At 42.7% G+C, this 21,593-nt stretch overlaps 1 protein-coding gene across 14 annotated transcripts in view; it reads right to left on the bottom strand.

The window, feature by feature from the left end:
- Positions 1-21,593, bottom strand: part of LOC142463021 (uncharacterized) — a 241,942-nt gene that overhangs the window by 135,960 nt on the left and 84,389 nt on the right. The gene's annotated exons all lie outside the window — the stretch shown is intronic.

Here is a 21,593-nt window from a genome sequence, read left to right as displayed (position 1 = left end):
ACTCAGGATAGGGCTATGAAGGGGGAAAACCCATGATGATTACTGGCGCCTGATCTTAACCGGACTTATCACAGTAGAAGGAAGATAGGTATAGCCTGTGCTGTTTACAGGGGGCTACATACAGTACACATATTCACTGAGATTATGTAATTAAATTGTATAATCATACATCTCTGATAAATTTAGCGTTACAGTGAAGTGACATTTATTGTACATGACATAGACATAAAGGTGTTGTTCCGCTGTTGCGTTTTAAATATTTAAATTTTGTGTATGAAGCAGGGGGTATCTGGAGCTCAATGTTGTTCAGTCTTAGCTGATTGGAGGGTGGCAACCCTCCTACCTAATTGAAGCTCACTCCCTCCCACATTTAAATGGTTAAAAGCTCACTCCATAGCATCTCCCACTCTCAGGGGAACTTGCTTGCTTGCAGTGTGATTGTGACAAATCTATTACAGAGTGCTTTTCCTGGTAATGTACAGGTTAATAAACTCTTCAATCAGACTTAGAACTTTGCAACTAATTTTGACAGATTTACTATAAATCATTCTTCCTGGTAATGTACAGGTTATTAAGAATGTATATTAGTGTTAGGGACCCTTGAGATGTGGTCTGCCGTGCAGTTGGCTCAGGGGCTTACAACAATTTGGCTAAAATGTTAAACTAAAAGACCATTTTATTTAATAGTTATCTATACATGTATATTTAGGCACTGTACCGTGTATACGTTTTACTGGATGTGCACTAAGCTCTGTCTGTGTTTTATGTTATGTCTCTGGTTTTAAATATATATATTGCCATGCTCAGTAGCACTCCTCTGTGAAACTTATATGCTTATTTATATGTTGTGGGTATTTTGGAGGTTCAATATGAGCTTGTAGGTGTTCTGTATGTTTTACAATTCTTGTTCAGCTAGTCTTAGCTGATTGGAGGGTGGCAACCTCCTACCTAATTGAAGATCACTCCCTCCCACATTTAAATGGTTAAAAGCTCACTCCATAGCATCTCCCACTCTCAGGGGAACCTGCTTGCTTGCAGTGTGATTGTGACAAATCGATTACAGAGTGCTTTTCCTGGTAATGTACAGGTTAATAAACGCTTCAATCAGACTTAGAACTTTGCAACTCATTTTGACAGATTTACTATAAATCATTCTTCCTGGTAATGTACAGGTTATTAAGAATGTATATTAGTGTTAGGGACCCTTGAGATGTGGTCTGCCGTGCAGTTGGCTCAGGGGCTTACAACAATTTGGCCAAAATGTTAAACTAAAAGACCATTTTATTTAATAGTTATCTATACATGTATATTTAGGCACTGTACCGTGTATACGTTTTACTGGATGTGCACTGAGCTCTGTCTGTGTTTTATGTTATGTCTCTGGTTTTAAATATATATATTGCCATGCTCAGTAGCACTCCTCTGTGAAACTTATATGCTTATATATACTGTATGTTGTGGTTATTTTGGGGGTTCAATATGAGCTTGTAGGTGTTCTGTATGTTTTACAGTTTGAGAGACCCCCAGCTTTCTATTTAAAAAGGAACACATTTATTACATGGAATATTGGTTTACACAGGATTTTTTTCAGACAACTTCCAAATAGCATAGAAAATGCGTCTTCAATAAGGTATGCACAGTATCAAGATATATGGACCCCTCGATGGTAACATGGAAACCCACAAGAGTCAGGAGACCGAAATACATAAAAACTGACGGGGTTTATTGGGAAACCAAAATTGAGTTTGTAAAGTGTGCAGAGCTTTAAAAAAAGACTATGGTAGCTAAGAGAATACTTTTCTTGGGGTTGAGGAGGAGCGCAGGATAAGCTCGTGATATGTAAAAAAATATATAAATATATATAGTGCAGATGGTAATTCACTGCTATAGAGAATATAAAAAACGTAAGAAATGAACTCACAAAAATCGTATTAAATCACCGCATGTCAGAGATCCTTCTCTCTCTGACTGGAGCCCTTTGTGTAACTGGAGTCTGTGAGCCTCTCAGTGAAGTGGATGATATGAAAATAAAGAAAACCACAAATAGTGCATATAGTATGGACTATATCAGGAAACTCACATTTTCCATAATAAAGATGGGTGATGGAGAGAACTCCTGACGAAGCTGTTGCGAAACGCGTAGAGTTAGAGTTCTGAGAGATCCTGCGCCTGGAAGGACTGGCAAACTACTGCTGAGATTGCTCCCATTCTGGCCTCCCGCCCTCACCCGTGACGCGAAACCGGAAGTGACGCGACGGCACTGACTGATACGGAACTACACTGTGAGGGGAAAGTGAAGCACCGAGCAGCAGCTTACTTCTCAACCCACCTTCTATCGGCGGTTCTCTCCATCACCCATCTTTATTATGGAAAATGTGAGTTTCCTGAATACCTGTGTATAATACATATGTATAGTTCATACTATATGCACTATTTGTGGTTTTCTTTATTTTCATATCATCCACTTCACTGAGAGGCTCACAGACTCCAGTTACACAAAGGGCTCCAGTCAGAGAGAGAAGGATCTCTGACATGCGGTGATTTAATACGATTTTTGTGAGTTCATTTCTTACGTTTTTTATATTCTCTATAGCAGTGAATTACCATCTGCACTATATATATTTATATATATTTTTACATATCACGAGCTTATCCTGCGCTCCTCCTCAACCCCAAGAAAAGAATACTCTACATCCTGGGATTTGGAACGGTCCCACCAGAGGAAGTTGAGCCGCTGTTGTACACTGTATTTCATTTTATTTAGCACTATATGGTGTAAGGTTTATTGTGTGTACTTAAGGTGTGTCACTTATCACACTGATTAATATACTGTTTAGGAAGCGCCCAGTCCATCCACTTCCCCCACTCCCTCACTCACAGCTAAGAGAATACACAAGGACAGGGGGCATATAGTACTAAGGGAAATAACGGGACAAACCAAGGTTAGCTGCAAGAATTGCAGTGCTACATGCAAAGAGCAATCGTAGCAGGGGACATAATAAACAGATTGCAAATAGTGCAAAGGGAATACAAGACAAAAAACAAGAAGGTCCCTATAGACCTACAGAACTAGGAACCTGAATAAAAAGGAACATGGAAAGATGCAACGCTAGGGAACAAGGAATAAATGGACTCCTGACCTTTGAATTGACAAGCAAAGAACTAACAGACTGGGTTGGGTTTTATACCCAAACTGAGATGGCAGCTCATCGACTGTTCTAGTTTTTGCCAGTTCTGGGCCTGAACTTGACTCCTCTGTGCATCCCTACAGGTCTATGAGGAGTATTGCAGGAGGGAATCATGACAGTTGTATATGTGATGTAAATATTAAATAATGTATTAGACCTGTAAATAATACTGTCAGAACACTGATTAGCCACATTAAATACGTCATTAAACTCGGCTTACCAGCTTCTTGGTCATTCTGTGGTGGTCAGTGTCTCGGGCATCCCATACTCCCATAACAATTTCTGTGTGGAACACATGCTTCAGGATCATTTCAAAGTTTGTGTATAACACACTGATATGCGGACATCCACCTTCTTCAGTGCTTAGCTTCTTAGTCCATTTGTTCTTTTAGCTTCCACTAGATATTGGAATATTAGTTTTTGCAGTGCTGGACTGCCCGTGGAAAGACACCAATTATGTTCACAGCATCTGCAATCTCCAGAGTGATTATTTGTTGTCATGAATGTCTTAGATGCCAACTTGCCAAGAGTAGTATCATACCACCCCACTATCTTTTCAATCAAGGCATGTTTCGTTTCAGGAGACTGTAGCAGGGACTCCACTGGGTCTTGGTGCTGTTCCCTATTTCTCTGTAGACTCCTCTCTCACCCCTCTGCCCTGTCTCTCTCTCCTCTTCCCTCCAGTTCCATAGCTGCCGTAAACCTCACCTGCTCTCTTGAACACCCCTTTAAATCTCCTCCCCATAACTGCTCCACTCACCACTCCTCCATCTCTCACAAAAATCACATACTCACACAATGCACAAAATTCCACTCCAAAATGCAAGATACAGACAAAGGATAAACAACTTCCAAACTACAGAAAAGCAAACAAAGTCAACCAGACAGGTACCCACAAGTCAGACAACAAATATCACAAGATAATCCATGCAGAAATAGCAACAAATACTCACAAAAATGTTCCACTCACTTCAGCTTAGAGTGTACTTTCACCCTCCCAACACCACTGCCAGCACGGTTTAGGACGTTTGGTTGAGACCACCACATATGTCACCACCGGAAGAATCAACTGCTGGGATACCCTGACGCTTGCGATTTCGGCGACATCATCATTAAATGTCTTGTGCCGCTTTGCAGAACTAACTAAAAGATTTGTGGAACCAGCATAAGAGGTCTTCAAACTCGGCCACACTTAACAAAATTACTGACGCTCAGATTAAACTGAACCTGCTCCTCACCTCTCAGGCTGAAAAGTTGCTAAACTGGTCAAAAAGGAAATTTTTCGAGAAAGCAAACAAACCAGATACCATGCTAGCCAATTTGATCAACTCCAAAGTTAAGAATTACAATATCCAAGCCATCAGATTACAATCGGGACCGATCTCTGCCAACCCCAAAAATAGGAGAGTTTAAAAATTTCTATGAGAAATTTTATGATGAAGGGAAGGTGATCCGCTCCACCGGTATCAAAAAGGCTCGGAGGGATTTCCTAAAGAGCTCAAATCTACAGAGTCTGGGTGAGGCAGACAGAGAGGTATTGGAAAGTGATTTCACTATAGAGGAGCTGTCAGAGGTCATTAAAAAGCTGAAACCCTCTAAAGCCCCGGGGCCCGATGGATTTTCGAATTTATACTACAAAAAATTTAGAAAGCAGCTGGCTCCATAGCTCCTTCGCATGTTTAATCAAGTTTTAGCGGGATCCCCTTTCCCACAGCACATGCTCCAGGCGTCTCTCTATAATACATAAACAGGGTAAAGACCCATTGGATTGCAAAAGCTACAGGCCAATTTCCCTGATTAATTCGGACGTCATAATATATGCTAAAATACTGGCCAACAGATTAAGTCCTATCCTGCCCAGACTGGTGCACCCAGATCAAGTTGGGTTTATCGCGTGTCGTCAAGCAGCGGATAACACACCCGGCGAATTATTGATCTGTTAGAAATAGCCAATTCAAGATCAATACCGGTTATGGCGCGGTGTCTGGTTGCCAAAAAAGCATTTGACAGGATAGACTGGCCGTATTTGGAGGCTACGCTTGGAGCGTTTGGGCTGGGGACAAAATTGACGAAAGCTATATTCTCCCTATATTCAGCTCCATCGGCTAGGTCACCCATCAGGGATTTGCTTCAGATCCCTTCAAACTTAAGAGCGGAATGAGGCAGGGCTGCCCGCTCTTGCCCCTCCTTTTTGCCTTGTGTATAGAACATTTGGCAGCCCAGATACGCAATAGCAAAGATATCACAGGAAATGGCATTGGAAACCAGTCGCAAAATGTGGCACTGCATGCGGATGATGTATTCCTGACAATATCCAACCCCCTTACAGTACCTCTCTGACGAACCTATTCGACTTGCTGGGGATATTTAATAAAATCTCCGGATTTAAAATAAATCAATCCAAATCGGACGCTCTGAATATAAGTCTACCCAAGCAGCTGGAGAAGCTGAACACCCTCAACTTCAACGTTAAGTGGCAGCAGAAATAAATGAAGTACCTACGGGTTAACATCACCAAAGATTTCAAAACTCTATTACAGTCAAATTATCCAAAGCTCATGCAGACCTTGAGAGGGGACATCAAGTAATGGGCCAAATACAGAATTTCATGGATCGGCAAGATTCATTGCATTAAAATGAACCTGCTCCCGCGCCTCCTATATCTCCTCCAAACCCTCCCGGTGCCATTACGATTGAAGGATGTCCTCTCGCTCCAATCGGAGATAGATACATTTTTCTGGGGAGGGAGGAATGCGAGAGTGGGTAAGCAGATAATGCGCAGGCAAACGGGGCTGGCAGACTAGCGGTACTTGTTTGTTGTCCTATTATAAAGTCGGCGCAATTATGTCAAATTGCACAATGGCATACTGACCCAAACTCCAGAAGATGGGTTGCACTGGAAAAAGAACTGTGCTCCCCTCTGGAGCTGACGAATTTAATTTGGCTTCCAAAAAAGGTGCAATCAGGTGCCAATATGCCGCTATCCTCAATGACCAGCTCGCTTTCAGTGTGGGAGGCCACCAGGCTTAAATGCAAATTGACCCATAAGATCTCAGGGATGACCCCGCTATGGGGTAATCCTATGTTTGCTCCGGGGCTGAATAATGCCGACTTCGCTATCTGAAAACAAAAGCAGATAAATAGAATATCTGATCTGGAGGGCAGATGAGGCATACAATCTTTTCATCAAATTAAATCTGAAAAAAATATCCCTAATGCCGAGTTTTTCAGGTACCTCCAGATCAGGGCATTTTACCAAGCGCAAAACCCCTACAACCAATTGACCAACTTCGAAAAGTTCTGTCGCATAGGGACTAGCACAAAGGGACTCACATCGCAGATGTACAAAGAGGTGACCGGTTCTGGCATGACTGTGACACAGAAATTGGGATACATAACTGTAGAGGGAGAGGGGGGTTGGCCCGGTATTAAAGGGGTTGCACCCCATATGGCCACCCCCTGACCTCACCAGGGAGGCAAGGGGTTAACTGGACTGCGGTCCAGGAATGTGGCTTACACCTTGTCATGTCAGGAAACTGTATGTTCCCCTGTTCCCATGTTTCATTATAATCCTGTATTTTAATGTTTTAAAGTGCATTTCTGTATCTCCAGTTCTGGAGGTCACAGAGAGTTGATATTTGGCCAATATGTGGAGTCACTGTAGGCATTAAAAACTGGCAAATTTCGACCCACTGAGCCCACCAGAATGGAACTTATTAATATGTGTAGATATTAAAGTATATATGTATGGTATTTTGGATCTGTCCACTCACGACTTTAGCCCAACCTGAAAAAGTTCCATTTATGACAATCCTCTGTTGTCTGTCCATTAACCAGTTTTCAATCCAGGTGCATATATTATTACTGAGTCCAATTTTCTTTATTTTGTACTCCAACCTCTTGTGTGAAACCATATCAAACGCCTTTGCAAAATCTAAGTAGACCACATCATCTGCATTACCCTGGTCTAAATTCCTACTTACCTCCTCAAAGAAACAAATAAGGTTAGTTTGGCATGATCTATCCTTCATAAATCCATGCTGACTATTACTAATAATTTTGTTTCCCATTAGGTATTCCTGAATATTATCCCGTATTAAACCTTCAAGTAGTTTCCCCACTATTTAAGTCAGGCTTGCAGGTCTGTAATTCCCCGCTTGTGATTTAGCTCCCTTTTTAAATATAGGCACCACATCTGCTTTACGCCAATCTTGGATAAATGCCATCGGGGAAGGTGCCTTATTTACTTTACTTCTTTCAAGACGCTTATGAACTTCTTCCTCAGTTAACCAATTGTTCATTAATATGCAGGTTGTGGCTTCCTCCTGCGGCAATGATATTGAACTTGATTCTTCCCTGGTAAACACATAGGCAAAGAATTTGTTTAATACCTCAGCTTTTTCCTTATCTCCAATAATCTGCCTACCCATCTCACACAGGTATATTCTCTTTTCTCATTTTTTTGTTATTAAGGTACTTAAAGAACTTTTTAGGGTTGACCTTACTTTCTATTGCAATCCTTTTTCATTATCTATTTTTGCTAATTTGATTGCCCTTTTGCAATTTTTGTTACATTCCTTATAATTCTGAAACGATGCCTTCTGATTTAAATAATAAAGAACTCTGTACTACCAAATGTAAAATTGAAAAGTTGATTCCCATACCTATGTTAACTAATGCACTATTGTTATCAAAATATGTACCATGTCTTATAAGTATGCAAAAGACTCTATAACAGTACCATATAACTCACCACTGATCAACTACAGACCCTGTTCAACCGTTTCTACTCCCCTCCTACCTGCTCCCCCCCCCCTCCTTCCTTCCCTACCCCCGCCAACCTCGCTCCCTACCTCCCTATCAACCACTCCCCTCCCTTCCCCCTCTTCTTCCCCCCTCTAACCCCCTCCCCCCTCCCAATACCAGACCCCCCCTCCCTTTGTAGCCCCCCCCCATCCCTTCCCCCCTCCCCATACACCTACCTGTAACCAAAGGTCGAAGGGTCACACAAGCAACAGAGGGCCAGGACCTCACTGTTGCACCCCTGACCTCGGGCCCCAGACCCACCCCAGAACGGGTAAATCTACCCGAATGCCAGTCTCTAGGAGACAAGGCAAAACCACATTAAGACCTTTTCAAGGCCTACTCTCACTTCTCCTTCATCTGCTGACCCTGTCCCTGCAGATCTATCCCCCTCCCCTTTTCCATTCCCCAGCCACCCCCTCGCCTGAGCAGCTCGAATATAAGCCCTCAAAGAATGTTATAGAAGCCATACCCCCTACTCAAAAAAACTGTACTCCCGTGCATATCATCTCGCCAAAAAATGGGAGCAGGGTCCCAACTAGTGGGAAAGTTGAGACCTCAAGCCCACGCACTATAAGATTAAAACATTAAAATGGCAGCGTCAGCCCCGATTAGAGTCAGATCTCTAAACGTAAAATGACTGCAAAATAATAGAAAGCGACGATTGGCCCTCCAGGACATGAATAAAACAGGGGGAGACATTATATTCCTACAGGAGACCCACTTCACATCTCAGGACCCCCCAAATTTATTCAAAAAAATGTTCCCAACAAGCTTTTTTGCTTCATTCAGCAGTAAGAAAAGGGGTGTAGCTATCCTGATCAGACAAGGCACCCCATTCAATCATATCAAAACAACAGCGGACCCAGAGGGTAGATTTCTAGTGGTATATGGCTCCTTAGCGGGTTCAACAATTGCCCTGATCAATGTATACGCCCCAAACGAAAATCAAATTGAATTCCTACAGACTGTTCTCGAGGGCGTCGACCCGGGATATCTATCCTCGATAATAGTGGGAGGAGACCTAAATATGGTACTAAACCCCACCGAGGATAGATCAACCACGATGGGACCCCCCCGCACAACCCACTCCCAGATCAAGGGGAAAAGGTTTAGGGGAATTCTAAACGAATTTTCATTAGTGGACGTATGGAGATCCCAACATCAAGACAAGAGAGACTATACTTTTTACTCAGCTCCTCACCAGACTTATTCTCGAATAGATTATTTCCTGACCACAAAAAACGTACTGGCGGCAACCACTGAATCAGACATTGGCTCTATCACCTGGTCGGATCACGCCCCAATCACCTTGACATTAACACTCCCCTTTGAAAAAACAACAAATTACTCTTGGAGACTTAACGATTCGCTATTAAATCACCCAGAGATAGAAAGGGAAATAAGAGCCTCACTTAAGGACTATTTCTTTTTCAACAAAGGTACAGTCTCCTCTCCAGCAATTCCCATAGGAAAAAAGCCCGCCTAACACAAATCAAGGAACTAACCGATAGCATCAAAACAATAGAACAAGCCCATAAGGCAGACCCTACAAAAAAACTATATAAACAATTGCTTGCAACTAGATCAAAACTTAGGCAGATTCAGCTGGAGGATGTGGAAAAGGCCCTTAAATGGACAAACCAACTACTGTATACTATGACAAGGGGAACAAGGCTGATAGACTCTTAGCAAGTAAACTAAGAGGGGTGCAAAAGCGATCCCAAATAACAGCTATCAAAAGTAAATCTGGTGAGATACAATATAGTGAGAATAAAATTGCAGAGGAATTCACTAAATACTACACGGAGTTATATAACCTCAGATCCAAAAATGACCGCTCTCCACCAATAACCATAGAAAATATAACACAATATTTGAATAAATGCCAACTCCCCACCTTAAGGGAGGAGGAAAACACAGTCCTCAATGCTGAGAATACAAAAGAGGAACTGGAAATGGCGGTCAAATCACTAAAGATCACCAAGTCTCCTGGCCCTGACGGTTTCACCAATGTTTACTATAAAAGATTCCTGCCCACACTATCCAAACATCTTCTAGCTACATTTAACCATTTCTTGGAAGGGAATCAGATTCCCGCATCAATGTCTCTAGCTAATCTGGCCATCATTCACAAGGACGGCAGAGACCCGATGCAGTGTGGAAGCTATCGTCCAATCTCCCTACTCAACAGTGATCTCAAATTATATAGTAAAATTTTGGCTAACAGATTAAATCCCATCTTACCGAGGCTCATACATATAGATCAAGTCGGATTCGTCACGGGCAGACAAGCCTCAGATAATACTCGGAAGATAATCAACATAATTGAGCATGTCCACCTCTCGGGGACCAAAGCACTTTTATTAAGCCTAGACGCAGAGAAGGCGTTCGATAGAATAAACTGGCAATTCCTGGACCAAACTATGCGTAAATTCGGCTTCAAAGACGCATACTTAGAGGGGGTCCGTAGATTATACCACAACCAATCAGTAATGGTAAAGCTACCTGGAGGCAATAACCAGAGGTTCGAGATTACAAATGGTACTCGACAGGGGTGCCCCTTATCTCCTCTCCTCTTTGCACTAATCATAGAACCGCTGGCATCAGCAATAAGACTCAATAGAGACATCCAGGGAATAGAAATTGGACAAAGGCAGCACAAAATATCCCTATTTGCTGATGATGTCATACTAACCCTCTCCAAACCTCAAATCTCCCTACCCAACCTTCATAAAGAACTCCATGAATTTGGACAAATTTCAAGATATAAAATAAACCAAGACAAATCGGAGGCCCTGATTCTAAGCCTGCCAGAGCCAGAGGTGAAACTCCTCAAATTAAATTTTGACTATCGTTGGAGCTCCTCTTGTATCAAATACTTGGGAGTTAAGATATCGAGGACTTACCAAACTCTATACCAACATAACTATCCGGCCCTGTTCAAAAAAATCAAACAAGATCTAGACAAATGGGGAGGATACCAAATATCATGGATCGGGAGGATGGTCTCGGTTAAAATGAACATACTCCCTAGATTGCTATATTACTTCCAGACACTCCCGGTCCCCATCCCTGGCTCAGAATTAAAGAATATTCAAAAATCAATTTTCCACTTTATTTGGCAAGGTAAAAAACCTAGAGTCGCCAAAACGGTTCTTCTGGCCCCAAGGGGGAGAGGAGGACTAGGAGTCCCAGACGTGTCAAGATACTACCTGGCCGCACAATTGCGACAGGCGGTGGTCTGGAACACTAACCCGAAACAATACTGTTGGCTAGGTATAGAAACACATTATGCCGGGACGCCCTCACTACCAGCTTGCCTTTGGTCCATGAGTAAGGAAGACATGCCAAGTAACAAATTCCAATTAGGCCCAATGAGACACACCTGGGAAATTTGGACGAAATGCAGATATAAATTTAAGCTCATGTCACCTCACTCCAACTTACAGTACACCAATTCACAAAAACCCAAAATTCCCCCCTGGATGTGAGCCCAGACAATTTGACCAATTTGAAACCAAAAATATCAGAGCAATTGTCGACCTCCTGAGCTTTGGACAGTTCCTGAGTTATCAAAATCTACGAACCAAATATGAACTAAGAGACCTAAACGTCTTCAAATACCTACAAATTCGGCACTTTACTCAAACATTATCCCCAACGTTGGAATTTCCCCCTCTCACCGGCTTTGAAAGGCTCTGTAGGGAGCCCGACCATCAGAAAGGTCTCATAACACAAATATGTGCAGAGCTTGAGAGAGCTTCAGAAGCTCCTACACACGACTATATGCTGCATTGGGCAGCAGAATTGGACATTGTTATAGACCGAGAGGATTAGGAAAGTATTTGGGAAACAGCCTCAGGAACTTCCATATGCACCACAATAAAAGAGAATATTTATAAAATCCTGTTTCGCTGGTATCTTACCCCAGCCAAAATTAGCCAAATCTACCCACTGGCCTCCGATCTATGCTGGAGAGGCTGCGGTCAACGGGGGGACATGGCCCACATCTGGTGGTCATGTCCAGAAATTCAAAAATACTGGGAAACTATACATAATCTTATAAAAGAGGTCACAGACCTCACAATCTCAATTGAACCGCTGACCTACCTATTGGCCAGGCCCCTAGAGACACTGGACCGACCAACAGGCAAATTAATCTCCCTTATTCTCACGGCGGCCAGATGTGCGGTGGCAGCCGCCTGGAAGAAGGTGTCCCCCCCCTCCAGACAGACGGTGATAAACAGAATCAATGAAGTAAAAGATATGGAGAGACTGTCTGCATTTGTGAAAAGGCCCACTACCGCCTTCAACAACACTTGGGATCCGTGGTACACACGAATGACCCAGACCAATAGAACTACTACATGAATACAGACTTGGAGGTCCTAATAGGAGATGGCAATTGTTTGGGCGGATCAGGACGAGGGGGTGATACACCCGCTCCCCCCCCCCTCCTCCCCCCTCTTTTCTCTCTTTCTCACCTTCTTTCTGTTTCAACTCCATGCTACCCCGATTGACCGCGGAGGAACAGGGGGACATGGAGTCTCTTTCTTTCAAAATGTTAAAAACTGTATTAGGCCACAAATGACCTGTTTTAGCAAATTTAATATCAATTACTACTGCCTAATAAAAAAATTTGGTAAAAAAAAAAAAAAAAGAACAAGATCCCTCTGGTGGAGAAATCCATGCCCATTGGACTGACAAGAAACCCATTCAATGGGGTCCCCTATGTACCGATCTCTTTGTCACTCTGGTTCGACATATCTGTTGGCTAGACATCCCTAAATCAGACAAACCTACCCTTTCAGAGGTGTATATTGACTTCCTTGATGTCTTTGATAAAGTTTGTTCTGAGATCCTTCCTCCTCATCGTCCCTTTGATTGCCCCATCGATCTCCTGCCCGGAGCTGTCCTGCCCAAGTCAAGATCTTATCCGTTATCCATTCCTTAGACCAAGGCAATGTCGGATTACATTCAAGAGAATTTAAAAAAAGGCTTCGTTAGAAATTCCTCTTCCCCAGCCGGGGCTGGTTTCTTTTTTGTTAAGAAGAAGGATGGCTCACTCCGCCCATGCATAGACTACAGAGACCTTAATAAAATTACTTTAAAGAACCGGTACCCCCTGCCACTTATCTCAGAACTTTTCGATCGTTTGCAGGGTTCTACTATTTTTTCTAAACTCAATCTTCGAGGGGCTTACAATTTGATACGTATACGTCAAGGGGATGAGTGGAAGTCTGCATTTTACACACGAGATGGTCCCCTTGTTCGTGGTGAGCGCAAGCGTTACAGACATGAAGTCAGATTGCCAGTGGATCTATGTTCTAAAGTGTCTCCTGATGGCTGATTGTCATCGCCCATTACATACTGTATGTGCAGTAAGTACAAAGTCTTAAAGAGCAGTTATTTAAAGCCTAAAGACTCGCTACTGAGGCATTTGACTCCTCCAACAAAGGGAACAAAGGCAGCTATTATAAATACAAAGTGACTAAACTAAAATACACCTAAACTAAACAGCACTTGACCTTAAAACTTATATAAGTGTTATAAACAATTGATACATACAATATTGTGCCGTAACATAAATTGGATGAAAGCTGCCAATTTTACCCACAATGCAAGTATCTCACAACTTGCATATGCAAAACTGGTCAATGCAAAAGGAAAAGGATACCTCTGGCGAAGAGGTTAAAGCACAGATTTTCTCCATCACATTCAACAAGAGAAATCTTGTAAGTAGGTTACATTGTGTCCTCTACATTTAGACCTCACAAGTCCAGTTGTACTGCACAATTTTGTGTTTTTGTTTAACCTGTTCCTAGGGAGAACATTCATTATTGGGCAAGGTTAAGAACATAGCATCATTCCATTTCAAGGAGTTGGACTATATAAGAACTATATACCCCATGGACTACATGCCTTTATGAGCGCCAGGTATCCTTCTCCTTTTTCATTAGCTATTATAAATACATGTAGAAGATAGGGTCCTCATTCAAAATGTAGGAATATCAGGAAAACAAAAATTGCTAATCGATGGAAATAGAAGAGATGTGATAGAAGAGAAGCTTTGTGAACTTCCCGTGTATAAAGAGAAGCCTGAAAGGAAGCATGGGCCTCTTAAAATGCTCCACTGCAATCACCTACAGTCCTATCTATGGGACCTCTCATAAGATACCCCATTTGTGATGAGACACCAGAAGGATTTAACACAAGGAAGGGGTTAAACAAGGTATAGTCTATTGAAATACAGTTAATTGTTAGTACTTATAACTCCATAGTTGCAATAATGAGCAGGATTTAGAATGCCATTCAAAGCATATCTTGCCACATGTACACTGGCGACACACTTTATTCGAGCTCGGCTAGTCCCACGAATTTGGGTATACTCGGGTGTATTGAGGTTTGTGACTGTTTTCTGCCCGAGTGCATTGCGTTATTTTCCAGGCAGGGATTGAAGCATTTTATTCCCGCTGGCTGCAATACTGCACAGTATATATATATATATATATATATACTGCATTACAATTCATGAATTTATGCCATCTGGTAGACACGCGAAGCATTGCAGCCTATTAAATCCTAATCATTATCATTTAACAGATCAGCCGCCCGTCAGCCAGGCATGAACCATGGCTGGGAAGTCAAACGCAACGGGGCTTGTCTGAGGTGACGAGCGGCGCATTCCAGGTATCTGCCAGGTACATACTGGGTATTTGCTCGAATAAAGTGTGTTGCAGCAGTATGTGCACTTAGAGTAGCTGTTCCAGCGGACATACCGCTGTGAGAAGTGTGAGCAGGTGGTCTCTTTAGAGTCAGTGTGAAGTTACTTACTGACGACTATATCTGGGAAACATATCTCTGATGTTAAAACCAGCAGTCAGAGGGTTAACCCAGACAGAATGTCCTGGGCAATTAGGATGTAAGTTGATACAACTTGATAAGGAGGCTAAGGCCATGATTATACCAGAAATCGCCCGTTGTGTCGCTCGTAGCGACACCGCGCAGCGCAATAACAAGTTTTATACTGTACATACCTGAAAACTGCTTATACCAAATGCAACTGTCTCACTGCTTGCTATTGCAAAGCAGGAGACAGTTGAGCAGATGGGCAAATTTGTTTTCAACCAGCAACAGCCATGTCACATGATGCAGCCATCCAATCAAAGTGAAGTTCAGTGCACCAATTATGTTCCTCCAAAATCTAACCAATGAAAATCCTAGAAAAAATATATCTCAGGATTTCATACAAAATACAGTTTTCCTTTATTGAAAAGCCATATATACCTTGAAGAACCAACCATACACATTGAAGAACATAGATAATTATTGACTAACTTTAAAAAAAAAAAAAATTTAAATTACATTAATTATTTTATTGATAATTAATCAATCACTATTATGGACAAATCTTCAATTGAAGAATTCATTGGATTGGTGTTGAAAAGGCAGGCTTTGTGGTAAAGGAAGTGACATCTGAGCATGTCTCCCCTGCAGTCGTTTGCTAAATCTCTTGTGCATGTGCACATGTAGCGCTGCAGTGTTGCTACTTATGAAGCCACAGGAGAGCGCTACTACACTGAAACTCTTGGTATAATCCAAGCCTAATGCTTGTAGTAGGTGGCTGCCTCAGATTGCATAGCTGTCCTGTCCAGGTTGCTGTACTCAGAGGGATTTCCTGGACTCTCTTTGGGACCGAGTTCCCCCAACAATCAGATAAGGATAATAAGGATAATATTCTTCCCTAATATTGTTTGATCTGGTAACTTGTAAAAGCCATAACAACAAAAGAATAAGTGGCGCTGAAAACGCTCACAGTGATGGTGCACAGTGAATGAACAAATGTGCAAAATACATGTGACCAGAAAAAGAGCATTACATTTAAATATAAACAAGGTACTCCTCCACTCAACTTTTGGAAGACTGTTCCATAGTATTCTCCCCAATGTATTCTCCAAAAGCAAGAGGAGCAGGGGACTTTTGGGTCTCAAGTGACCATTGTGTTCTGCCTATTCTATGATCAACATCTGAGCCACCTGACATTGCAAACTGCGGATACCATGAGACTGTGGGAACTCGGCCATGAGGAATACCCCATTGACGGCATGGTGAAGCTTCAGCTGGCCATACTACAGTTGAATACCGGCAAATCTTACCCAATGGACGTGGAGGTGTTTATATGCCCTGAACCTCAAGAGCATCCAAGCACCCTGGTCATCCTGGAAATAAATACAGACGTGGTATGGGCGGTATTCCGAGCCTACCTGAAAAAGGCCTGTGAACTACCCCTATCGGCTCTACCCATCCATCCAAGTATGACAGAAGAAGACTGTCCGAACCTAGATGAAGTAGAATACGGGGATTTGCTCAATACTCACGAGGGAGTGACCATGATTCCACCAGGGGGAGTGGAAGGCATGTACGCGGAATGCTGTTATCCAGAACGAGACGAGGCCGACCAGCTCTTCTCTTTAGAAAGTGTACCCGAAGAGGATGCCTATCACGGCTACCGACTTGTGCCTGAAATCCGAGAGTGGAAGGGCAGAATGCCTAGGAATGTCAAGGTATATGTCCATAACATCTCTCTCTATCCCATGCCCTTAGACCAGGGACCACGGTTGGGTTGGATATACCCTGTTACCTCTGTCGATATGATGTCCGCCCAAGTAGACGATGCGGCACCGCCTGATCAGCCCACAGAGATGCCCTGTGACTTCTGGGAATCCGCCTTGTCTGCTGCATGGAGGGCTCGTTTAACCGCCAAGTTGGAAGAGTGAAAGGACATTATTGTCCACGAGTGAAATGGATGTGGGCTGTAGCCAAAACCCCCAACACACTATCTGGCTAAGTGACACCACCCCGTTTTGGGAACGATCCCGTCATATCTCCCCTCGAGATGTGGAGTACGTGCGAGACGTATTACGAGAGATGGAAGCGGCGGGCATTGTGATGAATCCCGTAGCCCCTACGCATCACCGATTGTGGTTGTGTGGAAGAAGAATGGGTCGGTGCGATTGTGTGTCGATTACCGGACCCTGAACAATGGTACGATACCTGATCAGTATACCCTTCCACGAATTGAAGAAATTCTCAATGCGCTGTCGGGAAGCCAGTGGTTCAGTGTATTGGACTTGAGATCTGGGTACTATCAGGCGCCTATGAGTGCAGAAGACCAGGAGAAGACAGATTTCGTATGTCCCCTCGGCTTCTACCAATTCACTCGCATGCCCCAAGGCATTTGTGGAGCTCCAGCAACGTTCCAGCGGTTGATGGAAAAGACAATCAGAGACATGAACCAACGGGAATGTCTAGTTTATCTGGACAATATCATTGTCTTTGGCAAGACTTTGGAAGAGCATGAGGAACGGCTACTGAAGGTGTTGGATCGGCTGGGGCAAGAGGGTTTGAAGTTATCCTTGGATAAATGTCGATTCTGCCGTACCTCGGTGACCAAAGTGGGACATTTAGTATCCGCCGAGAGGATAGCAACGGACCCCACCAAAATTGAACCTGTGATGGAATGGCCAAGACCGGAAATATCATGGAGCTATGCTCATTCCTAGGATTCTGCTGATAATACCGCCATTTCGTAGATGGGTATTTCAGCAAAACCAAAATCCTTAACAATCTTCTCAAGATATACCCAGAAGACACGGGGAGACCCGCCACCTCTGCACGATTGCTGTTTAACGACAAGTGGACAGAGACCTGTGAACAAGCATTCCTTGATCTGAAGAAATGTTTAACAGAGACACCCGTTCTCGCTTACGCCGATCCTGAGCGACCATACATCCTTCATGTAGATGCAAGCCTCAACGGGCTAGGAGCAGTACTACACCAGAAAAACCCGTCCGGTCTCCGACCAGTGGCCTATGTCAGCCGCAGTCTAACCTTAACTTTTTTCCCTTTCTCCTGCCTGAGGCAGAGTGGGTGTGGTTGGTTAATTGGCTGGTATAACACACCTGCAGTGGGTGGGGTTAGTTAATTGATAACCTAAAACACCTGGTGGGTGTCCCTATTAACACAGAGGCTTCTAACGAATCCTGAGCTTGCGTGTACTGATTGATCTGTCTGGTTGATTGAAGTGCTGGTTGGTTAAAGTGTGTGCAGTTAGAACCAGAAGGAAAGGGAAGTACTGGGTATACTAGCAGGGGTGGCTGTTTTTGGGGAGTGTGCAGTGGGTTAATCTATTTTTAAAGTGTGCTGTAATTTGAAGCCTGTAACTTTTTTTCCCCTTTCTCCTGCCTGAGGCAGAGTGGGTGTGGTTGGTTAATTGGCTGGCCTAACACACCTGCAGTGGGTAACTAACCGTTAATTGATAACCTAACACACCTGGTGGGTGTCCCTATTTAAACAGAGGCTTCTAACGAATCCTGAGCTTGCGTGTACTGATTGATCTGTGTGGTTGATTGAAGTGCTGGTTGGTTAAAGTGTGTGCAGTTAGAACCAGAAGCAGTTTGAACAAGGAAGCAGTTAAACAAGGTATAGTTTATTGAAGTACAGTTTACTGTTAGTACTTCTAAACTTCATAGTTGCTAGAATGAGCAGGATTGAAAATGCCACTCAATGCACATCTTGCCACATGTATGTGCACTTGGAGCAGCTGTTCCAAGGAGCATACCGCTGTGAGAAGTGGGAGCAGGTGGTCTCTTTAGAATCAGAGATTGCTGATCTGAAGAGGCAACTGGCAATATTGAGGGACATTGGCAATCTTGAAAGGGAATTAGAGCTCACTGAGCAGGCCCTTGCTTCGACTAGTGGTGCAGATGGTGGATTTTTAGTTAGGAGCAGGTAGGTAGCTTAGTTGCTGTTAGTGAGGAGCAGGTAGGTAGCTGGGTGATAGTTAGTGAGTGAAGATATTGGGAATGTTGGGGCAGAAATGGCAAGGCTGGGGGAGACTAATTCCTCTAGCAGCCAGGGGAATAGTTCCTCCAGCACAGTGGGGACTCAGGATGCTCAGATGCAAAGAAAGATTGTGGTGGTAGGGGACTCCATTATTAGGAAGGTAGATAGGGCAATCTGTTGCCGGGACCGCATGAACTGAACAGTTTGATGTCTCCCGGGTGCTCGGGTGCGGCACATTGCAGATCGGGTAGACAGATTGTTGGGGGGGTCTGGGATTGACCCGGCGGTCTTGGAACATGTTGTCACCAATGACAAAGTTAGAGAAAGATGGAGGGTCCAAAAAATGATTACAGGGATCTAGCCAAAAGCTTAAGGCAAGGACCTCCAAGGTAGTATTTTCTGAAATACTACCAGTGCCATGCGGTACCGCAGGGAGACAGTCAGAGATCAGGGAGGTTAATGCATGGCTAAGAAAGTGGTGTAGGAAGGAGGGGTTTGGGTTTTTAGAGCACTGGGACTCCTTTTCTGAGAGGTGCCATCTATATTCTAGGGACCGATTGCACCTCAATGAAGAGGGATCTTCTGTGCTAAAGAATGCTAAAAAGGTTGGAGGAGATTTTAAACTAGGATGGAGGGGGGAGGGGAATGAAACAGATAATGAACTAAATGGAATAGATGAGGATACAAGGTGGTATGGAGGTAGAATGGGGGCAAGTGCAAGTTTGACAAGCAGTGAGATACCCATAGTAAATAGAGATAATACTAGAAAACTTCTAAAGACTAAACCAAGTGGGAGCAGAAAGGAAGGAGCAGATAAGATAATAGTACAGGCTGAAAAAAAAACTTAAATGCATGCTTGCTAATGCAAGAAGCCTGACAGATATAATGGGGGAGCTTGAATTAATAGCTACAAGGGAGCAGTATGATATCATAGGCATTACTGAAACATGGTGGGATGAAACTCATGACTGGACAGTTAATTTAAAGGGGTATTCTCTTTTTCGGAAGGATCGAACAAATAGAAGGGGAGGCAGAGTATGTCTATATGTTAAACCAGATCTAAAACCTATTATAAGGGATGATGTCTATGAAGGGAATGATGAAAATGTAGAGAACTTGTGGATAGAAATTAGCAGTGGAGGTAAAAGTATAAAGAAAATGTTTGTGGGAATATGCTATAAACCACCAAATATCTGTGAGATTGAGGAAGCTAAAATACATTTGCAAATGGAGAAGGCATCAAAACTGGGTCATGTTTGCATAATGGGGGATTTTAATTATCCAGACATAGACTGGGGCAATGAGATTAGCGTTACAACAAAAGGAAACAGGTTTTTGGGGTGCTTAAAGATAATTATATGACCCAAATTATTGAGGAACCAACCAGGAGAGGGGCAGTTCTGGATTTGGTCATATCAAACAATGTAGAAGTAATAACAAATATTCAAGTCCTGGAACATTTGGGTAACAGTGATCATAACATGGTCTCATTTGAAATAAATGATCAAAAAACAGATTACTTGGGTTCAACAAATACTTTAAACTTTAGAAAGGCAGATTTTAATAAACTGAGGTCTAATCTAGTAGTAATACAATGGGATGATGTTTTTGCAGGGAAAATGTAGAAGATAAATGGGCAGTCTTTAAAACATTGTTAGAAAAGCACACTTATCAGTGTATACCCTTGGGTAATAAGTATAAAATAAATAAGTCAAAACCAATGTGGCTAAATAAACAGGTAGGGGAGGAAATGGGCAAGGGGAAGGTGTATAGATTCTTTAAGTCAGAAGGGACAGAGACATCGTAACAGAATTATAAGGAATGTAACAAAATTGCAAAAGGGCAATTAAATTAGCAAAAATGGATAATGAAAAAAGGATTGCAATAGAAAGTAAGGTCAACCCTAAAAAGTTCTTTAAGTACCTTAATAGTGTGAGATGGGTAGGCAGATTATTGGAGATAAGGAAAAAGCAGAGGTATTAAACAAATTCTTTGCCTCTGTGTTTACCAGGGAAGAATCAAGTTCAATAGTAGTGCCACAGGAGGAAGCCACAACCTCCATATTAATGACCAATTGGTTAACTGAGGAAGAAGTTCATAAGCGACTTGAAAAAATTTAAGTAAATAAGGCACCTGGCCCCGATGGCATACATCCAAGAGTTCTCAAGGAATTAAGCTCAGTAATAGCAAAACTATTATATTTAATATTCAAGGACTCCATTTCCACAGGCTCAGTACCACAAGATTGGCGTAAATCAGATGTGGTGCCTATATATAAAAAGGGAGCTAGATCACACCCGGGGAATTACAGACCTGTAAGCCTGACTTCAATAGTAGGGAAACTACATGAAGGTTTAATACGGGATAATATTCAGGAATACCTAATGGAAAACAAAATTATTAGTAATAGTCAGCATGGGTTTATGAAGGATAGATCTTTACAAACTTACCTTATTTGTTTCTTTGAGGAGGTAAGTAGGAATTTAGACCAGGGTAATACAGTTGATGTGGTCTACTTAGATTTTGCAAAGGCTTTTGATACGGTTTCACACAAGAGGTTGGTGTACAAAATAAAGAAAATTGGACTCAGTAATAATATATGCACCTGGATTGAAAACTGGTTAAAGGACAGACAACATAGGGTTGTCATAATTGGAACTTTTTCAGGTTGGGCTAAAGTCGTGAGTGGAGTACCTCAAGGATCGGTACTGGGACCCCTGCTTTTTAACTTGTTTATTAATGACCTTGAGGTTG

This window comes from Ascaphus truei, chromosome 11, assembly GCF_040206685.1.
Source record: "Ascaphus truei isolate aAscTru1 chromosome 11, aAscTru1.hap1, whole genome shotgun sequence".
In the NCBI taxonomy this organism is placed as follows: domain Eukaryota; kingdom Metazoa; phylum Chordata; class Amphibia; order Anura; family Ascaphidae; genus Ascaphus; species Ascaphus truei.
Note: the sequence above shows the minus strand (reverse complement) of the source record. Positions and strands in the feature narration are given on the sequence as shown.